Here is an 18024-nt window from a genome sequence, read left to right as displayed (position 1 = left end):
GAAGCAAAATCCTGCAAAGCTGCCTCTGCCTGCTGCGCTCYTTGTGAGCAGGACAAAGCACCGTCTGAACTGTACCAGGTGCCCATGGGCGTGCAGGCTGCAGCCTTGCTCTTAAGCTTACCCATGTGCTCTTATTTATCTTCTTGTATTTCTTGGTGAAATGCATTCTAAAATTGCCAGTAAAACAGAGCCTAAGGACACATTACATTTAAAGATTGGAAGCTAAAGTGTGCATGCAGTTGAGCTGTCCAAGGGGCCGCTGTGATTCTCCACCAGTAACTCAGGTTCTGCTAGAAACATAAGGGTGCTGCAGGTGCTTGCCTATAAGCCAGACAACCCCACACTCCCTGGCAAGTCCAGTCCGCTCCAGTTAGCCAGAGGATACAATGAGGAARGGGCTAATCAGACAAGCTACTCTGCCAGCAAGCTTTCCTGGGGAGCAAGGCTTTCCTGCTGGGGAACAGAGCCCAGGAGAGCCAAGGAATCCTGCACTGTTGCGCTCCTGACATGAAGCAGCATAGCAAACCAAGTCAGCACAGATGCAAGAGATGGACCAGGCTCTGGGAATTAAATTCGGTCCAGTCACTCCCTGTGTAGGAGAGGGCCCCAAGAGCCCAGGGCTGCTGCAGCCCATGCACAAGGCAACAGGACTTCACACCCCCTGGGTTTTGCAGTTCTCCACCCAAGCAGATAGGCATTTCTTTGGGGACAGCTGAACTTGCCTCAGTTAACTCAAGAGCCTCCTCGCCATAGTAACAACTGGGTAGGATCAGACTTGCTGTGGTATAAATCAGCATTTCTCTCCCAACAGAGCACAGCTCACAGGCTGCAGGTGATACCAAAAAAGACTGCTTTGCCACATTCCCCACACACTGCAAAACCTGTGGGTAGGGCTCCAGATTTGAATTTAATTCCCAATGACTGGGAGCAAGGAGAACTGTGTAGATGAGGTGATTTGATGGCCAGAAAGCTGCTATTTACCGCCCATGTACCTGGAAAGCTGGGAATCCTCAGGAGAACTTCCCAGCCCTGATGGGGCACCCAGATGGTAACCACTGCAGCAAACCTGCATGTACTCTAGTAGGGCACCATGCAAGAAGTTACAGCAGCAGTGCTACAACCTAAGGTGGTTTCATTTGCATGGATCTCCTGAGACTTTTCATTCTCTTTGCCTGCTTTCTACCTAATAAAAAAGAAAAAAAAAAGAAAAGAAATCATGCTAGTAAGCAAGATAACATACCTTGCCCGTGTATCTGACAATTATTTATGGTTACATTAACAAATATACCTAGCAGACTGCTTAATAAACATAACATTTACATTTTCATTGTAACCTAWTAAAGCTGGATTCTTTCAAGCTGCAGTAATAGAAGAAAGGTTTCCAAAAAGCTGATATGCAGAGGTTCCTTCCAACCTTACTGATCCTATGATTCTATATAAATATGGCTACTCAAAGGGACAAAAATCAGGCATTCAGCAAGCTGTTTCTATTCACCTGAAAAGACATTTATTCTGACTAATACAGCATACACTGCCCATGGTCCCTGGTAATTGTAATTCTGATGGAATTTGCATTGGCATTTTAACACTAATTAATACCTGTTCTTTAAATTTGCATTTTTTAGAAGATTTTATGTGTCTAGGAGGAAAAAAAACAAAAACAAAAATGTTCATGAAACATTTACCAGCACCTGTACTTGCAAGCCATGGACTTATTCTGAAGAATAACAAGCACTTTTTTGCATTTTGACTCTGTCCTATAAATGACATCAGGGTTGCTCTCAGAAGAGCACTCAGGCCAAGCGTACCCAGGTGCTCAGATTCTTCCGACAGCTGCGTCCACATCTGTCCCTGCGGAACTAGGGCAGTAGGACTCTGCAGTAGGAGGCAAAGGGGTGCTGGAACAAGGAAGCCTTATTTACCCTGCTGTCCTGGTTAGAGGAAGAGACTGAGTAAGAGGCTCCGTGTCCCTCCACAAAGGTAAGCGAAGGCTCCCTCTCAGCTCAGCTCCTCAGGGCTGCACTCTCAGAGCTCTCCAATGGGCCTGCATACAGATTGATGTTGTGAAGGCAAGAGAACTATGACACCAGGTGGCAAACACAAGTCAGGAGCTGGCAGTTCAGGCATTACTTTCTATGCCAGGTGCTAGATTCCCTAGGATGGTGCACCGATCCAAAACTGAGGGCAGCAAACTAGTTTCTGAATAGGGCTAATTAGCACATGGTCCATTGATTTCAGTGCTGTGACTGCCCAGGTTACCTGCAGGGAGGGCAGGGGAGTAATGCAATTGGCAAGTGGCAGCTCCCAGACACAGGCAAGACGAGAAAAGCAACAGTGTGTGGCTGGCTGCACCTCTGCCTGGGAAACACCAGCTACGGGAGTAACGAGTGCCACAGAGCTCCAGAGCTTCAGAGCGTTGTCCTTGCCCTACCAAGGAAAATCACTCAGGACACAGAAAGAGTAAAGAGATTGTAGAGAAAGCTCTGTCCTCTAGAGGAAGCCAAGGAGGAGATTTTAACCTGCAAGTGTAAACTCAGATGACACAAACAGTGCTGATGTCAGACTGCTGTGCTTCTGTAAGGTGCTGGCATTCAGAGTGCTCTGCTCTGTGACATGCATGGCCTCCCCAGCAACACCATCCCCACTGCCCAGTCCCACTCTGCCACCATACTCCAGTCATAAAGAGTGAAGTTGCTGTAAAAGCCTGCAAGAGGGAGTGGAGAAGCATGAGGCAGGACAGCTCCAACCAGCAGCAGTGCTCAGGCCAGAACAGAATACAGCTACATGTTTGCAGGATCATGCAGGTCTAAGAGAGGGCAGAGGAGCTGTGTTGGGGTGAGGGACAGTGCCTGAAGGAGGACAAGGCCAAAGGAAGAAGGGGGGCCTCTATTTCTTTGCATGTCTGCATGGTTGGGAGCCAGAAAGATTTTCAAGGTTGGTTGTGGCCCCTTACTAAGGTCAAGGAGAGGAGTAAAAGGAGCAAAAAGATGTGCTTTTTCCCAAGGCCTCCTGAGCCTTTGTTACTGCAGGATATAATCAGTGCAGAATGTGAAGGTGTCCATGTGTCCTCTACCCTGAGCAGCAGTGGCACAAGCAGCCGCTGTGATGTGCAACAGCTGAGAGCTGCCACATGGTCCCAGAACCAAAGGCAGGACAACAGGGCTGCAGCACCTGTAAGGACCAATGCTTATAGCAGCCTGTTTTCAGCATTACATGCTACAGCTGAATCTGCTATATCATTCCCCACTACCACCACCACCCCCGACAGCTTGCCCGTACCAGCAGCGGTGACAGTGTGCAGTCATGCAGTCCCACTGCCTGCTCACTGAGCAAATCTGGAGTTAAATCCATGCCCAGGAGCCACTCCCTGCCTCTGTTCTGGGGGCTTCCCCTCTGGCCACGYCAGCAGGGAGGGAAAGCAAGTGAGCTCAGCTCCATGAGAAATAAGCAACCCCTGGTGCTGTGCTGCTCTTGGGGGAGTCAGTGGTGAATCATAACTTCATCAACCTACAAGAAACAGAACCAATTATCCGACAACTGTATGCAGTCCATTTCAGTGGGAGGCTCATAACCTAACCAGTCCTTGTAGTCAAGGAGAATAAAATATATGCTGACATCAGTATACAGAAGTTCCCATTGGAAGCCACTTTCACCRCAGTGTCATGAATCTTTTCAGAAACAGCTTGAGAAGATTCATTCTACGTATCAATCTTCCCGGGTAGCTGAGCTGACGATGGTTGTACATAATAATGCTTAAGTCAATTCACATGCACAGTCAGTGGCTGTCTACAAGTCTTGGCCCTAATCACTCCATTAAATAGAAACTTATGACTAATAACTCTGAAAGAGCCTCTCTGGGGGCAGCAAAATGCTCCTCTTTGGCCATTTTCAGCTCCTTGGGCAGGTGCTGCAGCCGCACACTTTATCCTTGGCTCCAGGAAGGGAGAATGAAAAGTTGTAACTCTTCTTCTGTTTGCTTAGGTGACATTTTTTATGAGTCAAATCCTTTACTTTATACTTGACAGAGTTTCTGTGACATTATGTCTGTCCTGCAATCGCAGTGCCTCACTGGAGCAAGACCAGAACCCATAAAAGCTGCTGGCTTAGCCCACTCCATGACAGAGGGGAAGTGGGAAGCAGACACCCCTCTGCTCCAGCTGCACTTTGCTCAGGCACCACGTATGCAAGGGGTGGTTGGCTCTTGAATACAGATTGCTCTCGAACAGCAGCAGTCCAGCTGCTGTRCTGTGCTGTTACCAACCATCAAACGGAGTGAGCCTGAGTATCATTATGGAGCTGAGCGCATGAACCAAATTAACTGACCAAGAACTAACTGCTAGGAGAGTCAGTGGCTCTAATGGAAACAATGACAGAGATGTCGAGCAGCCCAAGGCAGCCACGCTGAAACGCTCTTGCAAATGTGCAAGTGAAAAAATTTCATGCTTGAGCAAAAAAATCACAGCAAATATGTGCTTGTTTCAGCTTTTTGGTGCTAGTGTGACATTGTTCTTAATGGCAGAGGTTCAATGAAGAGCAAGCATACCGGCCATTGCTTTCCCAGGATAGGGCTGCACACAGTAGATGTTGAGCACTGCAGGCCAGCAGGATCAAAGGAGAAATAAGAAACCATCTTCCCTCATCTCCACCACAAGAACCCTCCCAAGGTGGAAGCACACCAAGCTTGGCAATCTGCCATAGGATTTTAGGTCCTTATAAACTATATGTAAGAGAGAAGGAAACTGAAGCTCATGCTCACCAGTCACAGGCGACATTAGAAACATCCTTTCCCAAATCAGCCTTGTGTTTATGGCCAGAGAAGCTGCACCCAGTCCAGCCCACAGAGACACAATAAGAGACTGGTCATGATATCCTCACTCCACACTGAGCTCTCCCAGAGCCTGCATCCTGAGGATCTAAGAGTTCAGTCCAGCACTACAGCACAGGGCTGGTGAGAGCAGCCAGCACAGCAATCTTGTGGGTGGCAGCAGCTCCACTGCACGCAGTGACCTGGCAGCAATCCCTGCAGAGGCTGTCTGCTCTGCCCCGAGAGCTGAATGTCCCCCACCCCCAAGCCTATACAGCACCTGGCTATTCCCATTGCCAAAATCTCTGCTGCACAGAGCACAGACATAGGCCGGGAACACCTGTAAACATGCTGCCTACCAGAAACTATCTTCTGCCTTGTTTTCAAGATAAGTTGCCAGGGACAAGYGACTAAACTTGTGACATGCTGAGATTTTCTGTAAGAAGAGGTTCATTTTCCTCACATTGCTTTCCGCTCTTTCAAGCAAGCAGCTTGGGGAAAATTGCAGTTTTCACATTGACCTTCCTGACGCCTGATATGGGAGATTCCACAGGTAAATCCACAGAGGGAAATCTGATTCAGAAGTTGAAAACCCTGCAGCGGAAATGAGCTGGAAAGAAACAAAGAGAGAAAGAAAGAAATGCAGATGAAGAGGGAAAGTTGAAGGAGCAGAAAGGGAATAGAGATTCATCAGCTTTGTTTATTTACCTATTTTATTCAAGGTTATTTTAGCTTTCTATGCTTGACAACCGAATAAAACCTCTCCGCTGTCCCCAAGGGCCAATCCATCATTTCCTATAGAAACAGCATGCACAGCAGGTCATTTTTAAAACTTACTATGCCAAACATGAATGAAAGCTGTAGCATCATGACCACTTCTGCACAGCTCCAGAGCAGCCACGCCAGTCAGGTAAGCAGCTAGCCCCTTGCCTTGCTGTGACTGAACATCACAAGACTGATTTCTGTGCCCTGCTCTCCAAAGGAGCCCTGTGCAGCACTGGTGGCTGGAACAGCACTTTGGGCTACAGCACCTCTGCTAGAGTCAATTCTCCAATGCCTGGGAGCATTAAGTCTTGCTGAAGCTACAAGAACACAGGGCACTGGAGTCTCTTTACTACAATATAGGCCAGTGGCCAAATAACTGAATGTGTCAGCATCATCACCTTGTTGCTCCAGCAATACCTCCTGTCTGCTTGGAAATCTCAGCTCACAGAACTACAAACTGTAGGAGAAAGTCTCCTGAGAGGTTTCATCTGTGCCAGCACATCTAACCTGCCAGCAGCCGTCATATATGTGCTGGGACACATCACTTGGCTGCTCAGGCCTGTTGGTGTAGCATGGGAGCTAGACACTGCTCCTGCCAATGTTTAAGCAGAGCTTATTCACCAAACATACGAGCAAAATGGCAAAATCTTCTCCCATCACCTCCTGCCCAARGTCTGTGCCTAATACTGCTATCAGTAGCTGAGCCAACTAGTCTCTGTCCAGCTCAAGGCAGTCCTGGTGGCTGTATTCAGCCCCTTTCTCAGCCTTGGACATGCTACCATGTAAGGTGCTGTAAGGTGTAAGGTACCATGGCATATAGACACAGTTAGTGACACTGGCCTAGCAGGTGACAGAAAACACTCCAGGAAACAAGACACTGGTTATTGTTCCTTCCTCATAAATACCTACTTCTTGCATTTCCTCATGCTAACATTCTCTTTGGGTAAGGCAGATAACTCAGTGTGTTCTGTATTTTGAGGAAAAGTAGCTTTCAAATTGCACTTTGACATGAGACATTGTCTCAGTTCTCTACTATATTTTAAAAAGGTCACACAGCTGATGCTCAGTGTCTTCAGAGACATTCCTTAGCCCTCCTGCCCCTCCATGCAACACACTGTTCTGTAGCCTCAGGCCATCCACTGCACTCATCAGAGGGAGGATTTATAGGCCTTCTGTTGGAGACATTGAACAAATCCTTCTCCTTAGGCCTTCCCATCATTGCAGCCATCTACCACCTCATTCTCTGCATGACAGTGAAAGGAGTTATGAAGAAAAGTATCTGTTAAATTACTACTAAAGCATCTCAAGTTAGCACATCACCCAAAAGCAGAGTCCCTGTGTGGCATGAAGGCCCAAGACTGTCTAGCTCCAGTACTACTGGAACTGCTTGCAACATATGCAGAAAAGCCTCGTTAGAAGAGTTATACTATTGTTGGCAGATTTTCAGATGTAAACAGCTCTTGTTTACATCTTTCAAACTTTCTTTGAAGTTTTTTCTTTTCCTTAAAATGGTAGCAGACCATCTTAAAACTCCCCCCTTCACAAACAGAGAGAAGAACTGGCCATTAACCTCCTGTTCACCCACTGAGCACAGATACTGCTCATTACAGCGGTATGGGAGCCACCCATTTAATAAATGAAGTAACTGAGCCCATATTTTCTGCTGTCAGAGGAACGTAGCATTTGAGAGAGAATTTACWATTCAGTCTTACTTACTTTGGTGAGTGCTTTGCTGAGTAACTCCACACATGAGCAGTTGTGTAGTGGAGGCCAGCTGTGAGGTTAAGCAGGATGCTTGAGAGGTAGGCAGCACTGAAGCAAGCCATGAACTTGACTCAGAGGGACATTGCTATGACTTGTTGGCAGTTTTACAGAAGTGAAGCATCCTCCTAGAGCAAAGTCTTCTGAATGATTCCCTGTGAAGATGGGGGATAAGCAAGAAAGCATGTTACAAAGTAGATCCTTGCTGCCTTCACCATCCCCAACCTTCGCGTGGTTGGGAAGTTTCTTTCAATGCAAGCACACATGGAGATCACCAGCCTTGGCTWGATCATGTAGAGAGTAGCCCTGGAGTAGGAGCCTCCATGGCATCCTCCCTGATGCCACAGTGAGGACAGGAAAGCATAGAAAGGGTGTTTCAGGCTTGACTGTGTCCAAAGCCAGTGTAAGGAGCTCTCTGTATGCTGTTTTCTGCAACAGCTGAATCACAGATGGTGCTTCATTAAGCTTGAGATTCATCTGCCATTGTTAGTGTTGCACTCAGTAATAAAATAATCATTTAAAGAAAAAAGTCATCAAGATTAGGCAAGACCAGTGGCTCCTGGGTTTTGTCTCCCCMCACCATGGCCTGGCAGAGAGAGCCTGCTGCCTTCCAATTCTGACAGGCAGGGCAGCGACAGGAACACCCTGGATGGCTCTTTTATTGGGAAAGCACTGCATGAAGCTGCAAATATATCTGTCACCTTCCAGCACATTGTTTACCAGTTCTTCTCAACATTCCCAAAACAATATTTTCTAGCGACTGTAATTCAATACCTCACACCCCAGAGCTGTAGCATCAGCCTAGAGAGCAACATGATAAATGCATCACATCCCTCCAGGGCTTAAGCTGGGGAGCTGGTTTGTAGTGTTCCAGATGTTAATTATCCCTCTGCTTTTTGGCATTCTCATCCCAGCTGTGCCTCAGTATTTATCATATAGGTCTACATGCACTAAAAATACTCTGATTGTTTTAAAGTATAAGCAGCAATTTACCCATTTTGTGCAACACTAGTCAGCTCAGGGGATCAAATGCCAGGACTTGATCAATAAAGCTCTCACTAGATTAGAGACACCAGGGCTCAGACCTCGAAGTKGATCTTTAGCAGCAGTGCAAGTTAGAGAATGCACTAAGAATGTTAAAAGCGGACACAAATACGACACCTGCATTCTCCTTTCCCCACCTCTTCCCCAGCCACTGCCTGAATCCCAAAGACATCCTCAGATCAATCTCAGCCTCAAGATTAATGATGAAGAGACTGTCCAAAGCCAGGAGAGCCAGGCCAAGCTATTCTCTGGGAATAGCTTGCTTTTCCCGGCCACAGTGGAGTGGGCTTCACCGGCAGTTTGCACTCAGGGGCTATACTCAGGTAGCACCAGTGCCTCTCTGCTTGGGAGCACCATGCCAGTCCTGATCTGCTCCAGATCACCAGCACCTGCGTGGCACAAGGCAATGACAATGGCACCACTTGCTCTAGCATCCTCCTTCCCACCACCCGCCCAGGCTCTTCCCCAGGAGAACGAGGGAGGCACCCTTCTGTTCTGCTTATTCTTTCTGCAGTTATCCTTCTCTCACTCTCTTGGTCTCATACAGGGAATCTCAGCCTCTTCGCTCCCRAAGACCCCTATGTTCACTCTGTATTCCCCTGACTGCTCACTCCGTTTTTTTAATGCAGAGTACAAATGTTGAGGGCTGCATGTGTGCATTTTCACAGCATGCATTCCAGGTGGCTCTGCAGCAATGCCTACCTATAACTTAAAGATGCAAAGACCAGTCCTTTATGCATTTCTAGTGAATACACTTTACGCCTTGGTATCAGTAACAGATTGTAATGCACCTTCTCCTTTGCCACCACTCCATTACTGCTGCAGTACCCTTTCACAAGCGCACTAAAGTCTTTTGTTTGTTTTTAATAACAGATCAAGTTCTTTGTGAAACATGTAGCCCCCCAAAACAGTCACAATGGACGCAATCTGGGGTCCATGGCAGGGTCTTTGTCCCACTCCCCACCAGCAGCCAGAAGGCTTCCTCCTGCCAAGGCATTCAGTATTCAGCAGTATCTTGCTCCTTCCAAAACTGAGGAGCAGCAGCTGCCTACAGAGACAGCCAGCACAGGAAACTGATGCTGTCAGCATTGCAGAAACATTACTCCTCACAGCCCCCCAAGAGACAGGGAAGCAAATACTATTATCCCCACTTTGCTTCCAAGGACCTCATGCAGGTAATTAAGACCCATACTGCCACTTCTTGAGCTGTGAATTGCTGATATTTAATGACATTTTCCAAATATTTTTAATAGAAATTTCAGGTCTTGTTCCTAATCTGACATTTATCTTCTATTAGCATGAAAACAAATAGAAGGCCTGAGAATCACTGCTTATATTATAAATGACTTTATTGTTGGTTTTATTACCTTCCCCATTAAGCTGTCACAATCTGTGCCTCTTCTCATTTTTGTGATGGCCAGCCAGTGAAATCTGTCATCTTTTCTATGTGATTTATACAGGACCCTACTGATAACTTTATTCATGTGGAGGATAATTATCAGCTATATTATTAAGGTTGCTCAGTTGCCCTAGGGGATAATATGTCAGAAAGGTTAAAATATTGACAAGCAATAAAGCATGTATTATGATTATACAAGTGCCAGGATAGATAACTGGCTGCGAGCAAGAAGCTGAGCTATAGCTTTGCATTTGCCCAGCAAAGACAGTAATGATATGGTCACATCTTACATCTTCCACAAGGACTGCAGAAGTCTAGGCCAATTATGGAATAAACCCAAACGAAGAATATGCCCTATTCCATTAGTATATATTGATTACTTAAACCCTCATGATCATGCCCTACAATGAGATGGTCTACCTGTTCATAATTGAGCAGGATGTGTTAGCTAAAATAGACACAAGGTTTTCCACAGTCCTTCTGTTTTGCTTTCCAGAAAAGTTTTGCTTCGTAAGAATAGCAAAAGGAGGGAGAGCAAAGAATTGGCAACTCTGAAATGAAACATGCTGATTTCTTCTGGGATTGAAGCAGCAAGTGCATGTCTTATTGGCAAAATGGTATTTGGGTATAATCTGAAGGATTTTGCTGAGATAAATTGTTCTTTGGTTCAGGTGTTAGCAAAATGAAGCACTGAATAACTTGGCGCTACATCTGAACTGAAACTATAAAGCTAACCTTGGTCATTCCTCCGGATCTACTGCTATTACATCAAGAAGAGTAGATCAGGGACTCAGGAGTTCATAAATAATTTCCCATGGAAAGCACGTACACTAGCCAGACGAAATCTCTCTTTGAGAAAATGTGGAAAAGTGGTAGATTTAACCTACTTCAAAATGTCATTTTTTGAAGGAAAAAAACCCAGTCCACATCTCTTTCTAACTGATGCTTAAAGGATGTGTCTGTTCTGCAGCAGCATGTTAAACACCAAGCCTAGGCTTGGACTGTGGGCAGCTGAAGGAACTCGCTGTATCAAACACTGCCATTTCACTCCGGTATAATAATATGGAAAATACATTGTTACTTAGGCAAAAACATGACCAAACAAGCAGTGTAAGACATTTAATAAGCTATATTGGTTAACTCTGTTCTAGAAAGGAAGTATACACAGCCTTCTTCTTTTACCCAAAACCAAGAAGTCCGGTGTTGCAGATGCAACCTTGTGCTAGGGAGCAACACGTGATCTATTCAAATGCAAGAAGTGCAAGGATCTGTCCTGGGGCAGATTTAAGAGCCTCCTCTGTCCTAATGGCATTTCAAATTGTGCCAATAATTAGCTTATGCAAGCCCATGAGGCACTCCAGCTCTCCTTCATAGGCCCTCTGGAGTCCCAAAGACAATGCTTAATGCAGTTCTGGATGAGAAGCTCCTTGTGTACCCACATTCACATCTACCTCCAGAACACTTACCTAGAGCTGGACAACCTATTTGTGCAATATACCACCCTGTTCCTCAGCTGACAAGACCTCTGCCCCTGCAGGCTACCTGAGAGCTTCCCCTCCTCCTGGCTCCCCCAGGGTTTTCTTCCTGCTTTCAAGGCGTTGACTGGCCCTCAGCAAAGTGGCAGGCTTCAGTCTGACTTGCCCTTAGAACTTATTTGTGGCACTCCCTACTCCAGCTCCAAAAACATGCGAGTCACAGAATCACAGAATGGTTGAGTTTGGAAGGGACCTCTGGAGGTCATCTAGTCCAACCCTCCTGCTCAAGCAGGGTCACCTAGAGCACGTTAGATAGATAGGATCGCATCCAGGCAGATTTTGAATATCTCCAGAGAAGGAGACTCCACAACCTCTCTGGGCAACTTGTTCCAGTGCTCTGTCACTCTCACAGGAAAGAAATTTTTCGTCATAGTCTTCAGAGCACAGGGCCTGCTACCTATGTAAGTGGGCTCCAGGAAGCAGCACTCAGGTCAGTGGTTTCACCACATAGGAAAGTGGTTTGGCCCCCAAAAGGCTCTTTTTCTCTGAAAAACTTGCTACCTTCTCCAATTATCACCCCCCCCCCCAAATTATGCTGCAGAAAGTGTAAGAACATGGCTAGATGTCCAGTCAATAGAGAGGTTCAATGTGGCCACACACAGTGCTGCCCAACACACTGTGAAACGATGAGCTGGAACAGAGACATGAACTCATTTGCTCCACAGGTACCCTGGGAGCTGAGTACATTTTACAATGTGACACCAGCACACAGGGAACAGATGACATAAACGGAAATGAATTAAAACTCATGATCTCAGGAGGGCAATGGCTGCAACATGCAGCATCTGCTCAGCCTCCAGCTTCAAAGCAGCAGGAATTTTAAATGTTACCATTTATGAAAGGCTCATCTGCATTTTTTCTTTGACCATAAATCTCTGAAACTCACTTCATTAAGGAATGGTGTGAGCAGGCTAGAGTAGTACAGTGCCCCTATCATACCTCTCCAAATATGGTCCCTTCTGATGCATTACAGATTGGCTCCATGGAGAGAATAAATCTGCATTACAAAGCAGAAATACACCTTATAAACAAGTAAATTGAGGCATATGTCCACTACATGTGTGCATCAGAGCAAGAGATAAAGTCCTTGATTTGCAAGTACCTGTTCCAGTGATTAGCTGAACATGCCAAATTGTCCCTGCAGTCCATGCTAATGACTCTGCAACGTCCAGGCAAAGTGGCCTGAGCTGAGTGCAGCTGGGGAGTCTGGAAGGGCTCACTCTGCATCGCGGGGGAGCTTGTGCTCTAGAGAGGAAAGGGACATTACCTTTCCCAGTTCCCTCCCTGTCCCTAATCCACTTGTCACCTTTCTTCCCATCTTTCCCTCCAGCCCTGTTTAATCAGTGTTGGTAGCCTGGTCTCTTGTCTGTATATTGCAAATGTCTCCTGATTTTCTGTCCTATCTTTGCTTCAGATTGGGCAATCTCAGTTCCCTCAGGAATTTGCTTCACCTCCAAAGACAGTCTGGGTGCCATGTGACTTAGGGCACAGCTCTGCCCAACATACAGCTCTCTGAATGCTTTGAAAGCCAGTGTCACAAGGTGAACATCTCCCCACAGTTGCAATGGAGTTGCAACTTCTACTTTAATCCAGTCTTGGCAAAGCAAACCGTGTAACTGAAGAGAAGACCTGCTGAGTCTGCAGACCCTGAAACAACACTCAAATTTACAGAAGCCGGTTTAAGTGACAGCACTAAAGAGGGGCTGGAAGACAGACAAACAATAAATGTGGAATACAGATGAACACCTGAGCACCTGCTTGGGGCTCCAGACAACACAGGCAAGTGTTTCCCCTAGCCCACATGTGCAGTGCAGCCCACCACTGTCAGGAGGTGCTGTGTTCAGGGGCCTACCCTCCCATGTCCTCCTCTCCTCATGTGGCAGCAGCTCTGCTAGCTGTTACCATGTCTTGGGGAGCTCCAAGCAGAGTCTCCAGGCAGGGACAGCTACTGCTGGGCGGCACTAAAGGAAGCAGGGAGTGCTCATGCCCTATTGGGCAGCCAAGGCATACAGCAGGAGGGCAAAAGCCGAGGTCTGGGGGCCAGGGGCACCGTTGCACCATGGCATTACATGCCCAGCAGTGGGCATGGCATGGAAACTGGGTGGACAACAGTTAGTTAAATGCAGCAAGAAAGGATGCCTCTTTAAGAAATGCAAGGGAAATCATAAATGTCAAATCAAATTAAGAGGCTGTTCTGGCCAACTGTAAATGTTATTTCCACTTTCTTTCAGGCAATTTGTCCAATGGCATGCACACACTTTATACATAAACTCCATTCCTCACTTTGTGGACTAATGGCTTTGACTCAGAGCCATACTACCAATGAAATACACCTTCCGAGATGCAGGCTGCCTGTGCGAGGATATGGTAGCTACAGGCTCCTAACCTATTACCACTGCTGAACTGGAGACAGCTGCTCAGGAAGGTAAGAAGTTGACTCAGGAAGTTCTTCTGCTAAGTGTTGAATGGGAAGCAAGATCACTAATTTTACTATTAGAAGCTCTCCTCTGCTTGTCTTCTTCCCATTATTAAAATATCTAAATAAAAACAAAAAATCAGGGGGATTTGTGTCAGAGCAGAAAAGAGACAGAGAGAGACAGTCTTCTTGAAGCAGAAACGTGGTGCAGACTTCTGCAAGGGTAACCAGAGCACCTCTCTTGATGAATAACCTCGAATGCCTGAGAGTGGGACAAAGCCAGACAGTGTTTCCCATGGCCACAGCTCGGTCCTCAGTAGAGAATCACCTCCAAGGGCCCTATGATCAAGGCTGCAGCTCCACTGCAGTTGCAAGAGGAGCATGCTTAAGCCCCTGCCCCAGTACTCCTAAGTAGAGGGTACAGTTACTCGGATAGAAAAACAATGGGCAAGATACAATCTCAAGCTGGCAGAAAAGCCACGGAGCAACTATCAGGGGAGCTGTAATCAACGAGGCAGTTGGGGGTGACCCAGAGCAAAGCAAACATGCAGCCAAGCCCATCTGGAAGGAGCAGATGAGAAGCAGCAAGACGGACAGAAAGAGCAGAAAATAAGGTGAAGGGATAGGAGAAAAACCACCTAGAAGTTTGTAGCAACTGCAAGAGGCAAATAGAATGCTGAAATACTCATGAAGAAAGCTTTGTTGACTATTTAGGGTATATGTGAAAAACGGTCCCCAGAGTAGCAGTCTATTACTCTGCCTCTTACTCTGCACAGACCAGGACCCAGAGATTACGCTCCAATGCCAGTGTACTAATCCATTCATTTCTCTGAAAAAACATATTTAAAGTATTAAATATATCCTTTCTCTGGAAGGTGAACTTTCTTCTACTTTGGAATAAACTTCCCAATGATATGTACTTACAGGCAGAGCATTACAGAATACAGATTCTTTGAGGAAAGTGTGTTTAAATAACTTATCAGTCCTAGTACAATGCATAGAAATGCCTACTTAGGATATCTGAATGCTAACATCTAGCATCATAACACTTTGCAGAACACTAGTAGACTGTCTCCACAGGACTATTACCTCTGATTCTTAATAAAACCTCTCCCATGGTATTTTCTTCCCATTGTGCCTTGCAGAGGCTTCTCTTTTTAATCTGGCAGAGAAAAGCAGCTGTGAAAATGACATTCTTCAATAGTGCTCTGTTTCCTGCTAGATCTCTCTCCTTAGCTAGTAGTGGGTTTGTTTATCCTTGTCTATCAGAAGGGCAAACTGCAGCCCAGTCCATTGGTTTAGGTTAATCTCACAGATATATGCTCAGATGAAAAATAACTTTGCATTATTGAAAGCTCTATTGAAACGAAAAGATGGGAAACAGTCTTATTTTAATTATGTACCATATATGTTAAAATAAGCCTTTCCAATTGCGATATCTTCTCAAAGGACAGAGGAGCTTTCTCCTCCTTACCAATAAAAAACAGATGGCAACAATTTTGACTGTCACATCCCTCGGAGCTGAGAATGCTTTTGTTGTACTGTAAGCCAGTTAATGTCAAAGGTAATCAGATATTTAACAAGCCTGAGATGAATGTATTAACAGGCTTGTTAATTGTCGGCTGTTTAGTTGAAAAACAATGGGGGGAGGGGCTACTAAAAAAAAGGTTATTAACACATTATCAGCCATTTATGGCAGAATGTCACTGTCAGTAGTGGGGCCCAATCTCACCCCTCCAGTCTGCCCCAGATTGACAAGAAAGTCCTCCCACAGGGTGCCAGCCCACACCTCTGAGCAAGCACAACCTGCAGAGCTCTATTATCGCCAGATTACATCTGCTGAGAACACGCAAATCACTCAGCATCTTCAGGGGCCCCAACACTGCAAGGTTAGGAAGRTCTTACTACCAGTTGCTGTCAACTTGTGTTATAGTCAGCACAGCCCTGGGAATCAATATCACTGCTCACAGAAATTACGAGCATTAGGAATGTTAGGTAGGATATGAGCCTGTCCTTTCTTCTAAACAGCATTTAACAGCACTTGCAGCAGCCTAGAAAGCAATCTGCCCTTATTGGATAAACAATAAGCAGTTGCAGCTGCTCTCCCAGCACTTTATGAATAGTAACAGAACTGGCATTCCAGAAAGTGGCACAGCAGCAGGGCAGGTACAGTGATGACTGAAGGAGGCCAGAGAAAAGGAGCTCTGTCCCCTTGGGTCTGTAGCACAGAGCCAGGCTCCACAGGGAGGCACCAAGCCACACCAGAGGGCATTCAGTTTGTTATTTCCACCTACACTCCATTATCAGCTAGCATCTGCAACTTTTTTAAAGACTACCTACTGCTAGCAGGGACACCAATGGTCTTCATAGCAGACCAGGCAAGGATGAGCTGTGACAACTCCTAACTCCACCATGATGGTTGGGTTGCAGCTGAGGTACCCAGACAAGCTTCCCATCCTACAGTGGGCTGTTTGCCCAGTACAGATTTCTGCAATTAGAGAAAAAGCCATCTCAAAGGTTCCTCCTCAGCTCCAAGAATCCTTACTTGTCTTCATCACAGAGGACAAAATGCCTTGCTGCAGTGCTCCAGGGGGTTGCAACAAGATCCTCTGCAGACCTCTTCCATCTGTTCTGGTTCCTATGACAGACTCACCTACCTGCCTGCCTTCCCAATCTCAGACCAGTCTCTGCTAGTAGGTACTCCCACTTCCCTTCCCAGCCAACTCTACCCCTTTCCTCTTGCCCCACTGAGGGCACTGTCAAGGAAGCATTGCTCCATACTGGCTACCTACCTACATCTGCCCCACCCCTGTTGCAAACCCTCCTGTTAGCATCAGCCTCTCTTTATAATCCCCTCACCAGCTCCTACTCACCTGCTCCTATCACATGATCTTGGGCTGTGAGGAGAGGATTTCCTCAGCTCTAGGTAAGATAAACGCAGAGGTGCCTTGAGATCCAGCCCAAGCATGCAGGACACACAAGGAAGACACAGCTCTTAGGCACTGCTGTGGGGAGGCAGCTTCTGTTCCTTCTCTGTGTAACAGGAACTCTGTCAGCCTCACCAGCCCACAGCTCCTGGCCTCCCTTCTTACCGTTTCCATATGCTGGTAACTGATTTACTGTTACTGGCCTCTCAAACTTCCCCAATATGCTACATTTTGTTAAAAACTAACATTAATGGTTCAAAGAACTTTCATACTAACTGTCTTGCAGATATAAATGTTTACTAGCCCCAGCTTAACATCCCCTCTGGTTTCCAGTATAATAAAGTATTCCATATTTACTGTAGGATGCAAATAGTTCACCTCACTTATTTTCAAATACAGAACAGGAGTATTTGTCAGATACCTCAGCATTTCTTACATCATGACTGCCAATCAAGACCCAAACCTCAGCTTAACCGTGGCTAGTATTTCATTTGTTTCTGATATGTTTAAGGAATACTTTCTTCCTAACCTCAGCCCAAAGAGTTTTCATTGATACCAGTGCCTTCTCTCAGATTAACGGCCAAAAAGCTTTTATCAACTTCATCATTTCCCACTGAGATATGTATTTACATCTTTTTATGTTTTAATTGCTTCCTTCATTTTCTCTCTCTAGATCAAGATGCTTGTTAACTGGAGATGTCTTCTTCATGACATGTGAAATTATGAACATTTGAGGTACCTGCTAAAGCACCTTTAAACAATTCCAGTTTTTATTCACAGTTGTGTTTACATTCTTCCTTTCTCTCAGCTTTTCTTATGATAGTGTTCATTTTGCAGAATTGACCCAGATATATGTGCCCAGCCAGGAGTATTTGCTGAGTAAAAAGGCCCTGTTTTGTTTTTTTCCTGCCTGGGCAGGACTGTAGTGTTACTATCTAAAAGACATTTCCTTTAAGTCACTTTCCCTTTACAGGGGCCATCCTCTGTAATGCAGGAGAGGTCCCTGTCCCCTTCTCTTGGTCAGTGCACCAAAATGAAATATTGGATCTGACCTTGTATACTGAATGAGTTGGACACCAGAAGCCTAAACCCTTCCCACTATTGCTGTCTTCAGTCAAGGCCTTCTGACAATCAAACACCAGAGTCTCAGATCTCTTCAAAGAAAGCTGCATAGCTGTACAAGCCAGACTGCTCTCCTCTGTTCTCATGCTCTCTTGAAGCTGCTGCTGTTCTGTCTTTGAACCTAGACGTCACTTTAGTCTCCCTCTTAATATCTGCAATTTTGTGCATGAACTTTTGCCTTCTTAACGTAAAAAGTGCTAATGTCTGATGATTCAGAATTGGGTAAGGAGACAGCAAGGCACCAGTCAGAA

At 45.9% G+C, this 18024-nt stretch overlaps 1 long non-coding RNA gene across 1 annotated transcript in view; it reads right to left on the bottom strand.

Moving 5' to 3' along the window:
* LOC146593102 (uncharacterized) overlaps positions 1-18024 on the bottom strand; it is a 154615-nt gene that overhangs the window by 81928 nt on the left and 54663 nt on the right. The window contains exon 2 of the long non-coding RNA XR_014896461.1: positions 7286-7485. This is a non-coding gene — a long non-coding RNA (uncharacterized LOC146593102). The remainder of the gene's footprint in view (positions 1-7285; positions 7486-18024) is intronic.

Source organism: Rhea americana, unplaced genomic scaffold, assembly GCF_003343005.1.
Source record: "Rhea americana isolate MKP2758 unplaced genomic scaffold, rheAme1 scaffold_305, whole genome shotgun sequence".
Classification (NCBI taxonomy): domain Eukaryota; kingdom Metazoa; phylum Chordata; class Aves; order Rheiformes; family Rheidae; genus Rhea; species Rhea americana.
Note: the sequence above shows the minus strand (reverse complement) of the source record. Positions and strands in the feature narration are given on the sequence as shown.